Genomic DNA, 4359 nt, shown 5'->3' on the forward strand with positions numbered 1-4359 from the left:
AGCAAAAAAAAGGAGGAATGGGAGCGCGCGTGAGAGAGAGAGAGAGAGAGAGAGAGGTCCACTTTGTGGCCTTTCTAGAAATGTTCAGAGAGACTGTATTCTATGATTTAACTAAGACAAAGGAGGTGAAGTTGAGATAACCAGTTGAGCAATATTTGAGAAGGATGAATAGAGTTGACTTCCTCATTTTCAGTTCTCTCATCTGTGATCCTTCTTCTCAAGTTCTGCTTGACTGGTTATCTAAACTTGACCTCCTCTGCCTTACTGTTATCTTCTATCTCAATTTAGCTTAGCTCTTGTTCTTAATGTACCATTAAGAGAAGTAATCCAGGAACATTTGATCACAGAAAGATATAAAATGATATAAAAATCTCTGGTCTGGGCCAATTTATGTGAAACAAACTGCTTGTGTGTGTGTGTGTGTGTGTGTGTGTGTGTGTGTGTGTATGTGTGTGTGTGTGTGTGTGTGTGTGTGTGTGTGTGTGTTTCATGTCAGAGAGGAATGAGTTAGCTTTCGGTCCTACACGTGACGGAAAATGTTTGCAAGGGAACCAACTAATTGGCCTATAGTGCACTATAATAAAATATTCAAAATATTCCAGGAGTAAAATTCTTTAAAATAAAAGGAAAAGGCAATAACTTGTCCATGCCCATCTGTACATTATTTAACTTGTTGAAAAAACCTAGCAAGACGCACAACTCAGACTTCTGCACACTGACTTCAAAGTCACTCATCTGTAATATACAATGGCATATTCTTCTTTTACAGTAGTAGATTTACCCTCAAAGAACCCACTTTTTTGAGAATATTGAAGTCATCCAAACGCAAAACGTAACTTTTGTAAAATTTAAAGCTCTGATATGCTCCAAACTGAGATGCACATACTAATTGATTACACAAAGCCCATGAGCAGAATGCAAGTACTGGTGAGTGATATGGGTCCTATAAATGATGCAAAGACTGAGAGGGAACTTAATAACTGGACCTATAGTACACACAGTAATGAAATTCAAAGTAAAAAATAAAAAAACCCAACCTGTACAGGCCCATTTTTACATTATTCAAGTCCTTAAATAAACCTACACTAAAGAGCAAGACGCATAACTCAAAGCCCTTCATGAACAGTTATGAACAAGTTCACAATTAAGTCAATTGCATTTGTGCCACAAGTGCTGTAGTCTCATTTCCCTTTTACAGTACCAGTTTCCTCCACAGAGAATCCACTTTGGGGGAGAGCTTTAAATCATCCAACTCCAAGAACAACTTTTGAAAAACTTCAAATGTATATTGCAATTTTGGGGGATATCTGAGATCTAGTGAGTACACAAAGCCCATGAGCAGAATGCAAGCATTGGTGAGCGTTTTACAACCACCCAATACCTCTGTACCATCGATCACAATGATGACATCAGTTGGGGGGACACCTTCTGCTGCACTGCCCAGCACAAAGATCTTGATCTCATGGTCTTTGATGTCTTGTTCGATGACATCCTTGGAAACATCCTGCTAAAAACAACACAAAGAAGTAGCAAAGTATTCAAAAACTGTACAACCCATACATTCCAATACTTAACAAAGGCAGCCATTGTAAAAGGGGTGGGACAGACTCAAGATTCAAGATTCTTTTAATGGTCCCGAAAGAAATTTGTCTTGGACATACATACCTGCTACACACACACAACACTGATACACATGACGCCAAAAAACAATAAACAAAACAAAAAACATACATACATACCTACCTACATACATACATAAAGTGCCATCATAGAGATACTCAAGTGCATATCTACTACAGTCTCCTACACACATACATGGCATTACAAGGATGGTAGTTGTTTAAAAAAAAAAGTTCAATAGGTTCACAGACACAGGGGGACACACACCTGGTAGTCATTAATGAGCTCCTCTGCCGATTCTCCCAGGAAATGGATCAGACAACGGATGACCGCATCATGGCTATAGATCTGTTTCTGTATAAAAAACAACAGCATAAATAACTTCAATGCTTAAAAAGGCAAGGGAACACCAAAACAATAGAATGCCGATTCAAGTCAATTATACAACACTGATAGCGAATCCATATCACCGACTGCTGTGCGAATTTTAAAGGCAACAGGTGGAAATGAAAGGTTATTTTCAAGACACCCTCATAAAATGAGTGATTCGTTAGGTGGCATCCACAGACCATTTTTCTGTTCAGCTCCTTTTTGGCTGATGCTTTAGTTGCATTTTGCCATTGTCTCGTGCCTTGATGACCCATAAGTTGGTGACCATTATTCACTGAAGTCGCTCAGGTAGTGAAAGATGGCAACTTCAAGGTGAGCTTTTCAGGGACTGGACACAACTCACATTGATGATCTGCATGTCTTATTAGCAGGATGTACTGTAATAATATTAATATTATTATGCCCCTAACTGAGTGACTCCAGTGGGTGATGAGTCACCATCTGGGCTTTCACAAAAAGCAAATGTGACCAAATCATCAGTCAGAAAGGGGAACAGATAGTGTGTGGACACCTGCAAATGAAGCAGGCAAGTAACCCTAGGCTCTATATTACAGATAAGTGGGGGTAGAAATGGGCAGAATGCTCTTCTTTATGTTTTCACCTGACTGAGTGACTCCAAGACGCTGTTTATTTTTGTGCCTGCAGTCCCACCCTTTGTCTTGAAGATGGTCAGGAGTTTTGGAGTGTAGAGATCCATCTTAGTCAAGAAGGTTTGGTCCAGGTGGATAGTTGTGATCCTCTTGAACTCCTCCTTTACCTAAAAATAAAGAAAGAAAGACACAAGCAAAACCACAGCGACACACACATGTAAGTGTTTTAGATTGGAAGACATGCATGTATGTAGATGGTTTACAGGCTCTTTTTTATTTCTACTTATTGTACTTATGTACCGGTTAATTTCAGATGTGTACAAATAAAAGCTACATGAATGAATTAAAGACCTTTCACCTGAATTTACTTCAAAATGGCTCATGACAGCCATGAAAGTGTGACATAAACATTCATGTTTACCTGAGACTCAAAGAAAAGGGCAGGCCATCTCGCCATGACATCTGGGACTGAGGGCATCTGGTTGACAACCTCCAACCGTCGATACGAAAATGTCTTCTCCATCTTCTCACGGATAATCTCCTCGTTGTTGGTCTTTTTCACTTCTGTGAGTAGAACCACCCTCTCTTCTTCCATTGCCTCTTTCATTTCTCCAATTTCAACAATTCTTGGCCATGGTTGGGACGAGGGATTTTCATCAGATGACGACGAGAGCAAAATTGTGTCCTGAGAGGCCAAGGATGTGGATGACACGTAGGGTGGCCATCGGTCTGTTTTTACGACCTGTTTACGACGTTCATGTGTCCCTCTCTTTGTCTTTCCTCTCCTCCTCGCCTTGTGCTTATGGCCTCGATATACGAGGCAACGTCATTGACACAAACTAGATTGACAGACGGTCGTGTTTCCGATACAGTATCTGCGTCCGCCATGTTACTCCAGATTTTACTACAGACCCCGCACAACAAATTAACTATATTGCTGTACTGGCAACGCATAGTGCAAGCAAGTTTGTCCGCTAAATGCATTTACAACGAGGGCTCTCGTAACTTTTCAACCAGGGCAAAGAAAGCATCTTTCTGCACGGGCGCTCTCTGTATTTTGAGCTCGTGCTGTTGCTATGGTTATCCAAGCGTCTGCAGGAAAAAAATGCTGACAGAAGCGGCTGCCTCTCGTTTTAAAACACAGCTGATCAACACACTCCTGACATTTACTTTCAGTAAAGTACTTCAAATAAATTGTAGGCTATGCACATCATGCATGCATGAAAAAAGATGAAATAAATACAGACTAGGCTACATCAACGGAGGGATTGTCTATCGTATAGCCTACTCTACTGTCTCTGATAGGGTACAACGTTAAATTAGTTGTTCTGATGACTCCTTTATCGGAGTGGGGATGTAGGTGTAATGAAATGCGAAAATCCTTCCCAAAACATCTTGTTTTAGAACTAAAACTGTTTTTGGTAGCCGAGTTAGTCGAGGTAAGATGGCAGCGCAGCTTCCTCATTCCAGCCTGCTGTTTAGAATGACACGAAGTCTGGGAGTGACAGGAAGGCGGGGAGTCAGCCAGTTGAAGCCACGGGTACTGCGCAAGGACGCTAGGATAGATAGTTAAGGGGCGGGGTTGTCCGGCCGAAGTCCGGACAGGTGGTCACCCTAATGACACGCCATCTGATTCTTCCACTGCGCAGAGGTCTACAATGACTGGTTCAACTTTAACAACTTTCAGCGTACCCCTGTCTTGCACATCTTCTATAGAGGTCAGTGTGAAGAACTGGCCCCCAAACTCCAGATCTTGATA

The sequence above is a fragment of the Engraulis encrasicolus genome, chromosome 13, assembly GCF_034702125.1.
Source record: "Engraulis encrasicolus isolate BLACKSEA-1 chromosome 13, IST_EnEncr_1.0, whole genome shotgun sequence".
Taxonomy (NCBI): Eukaryota; Metazoa; Chordata; class Actinopteri; order Clupeiformes; family Engraulidae; genus Engraulis; species Engraulis encrasicolus.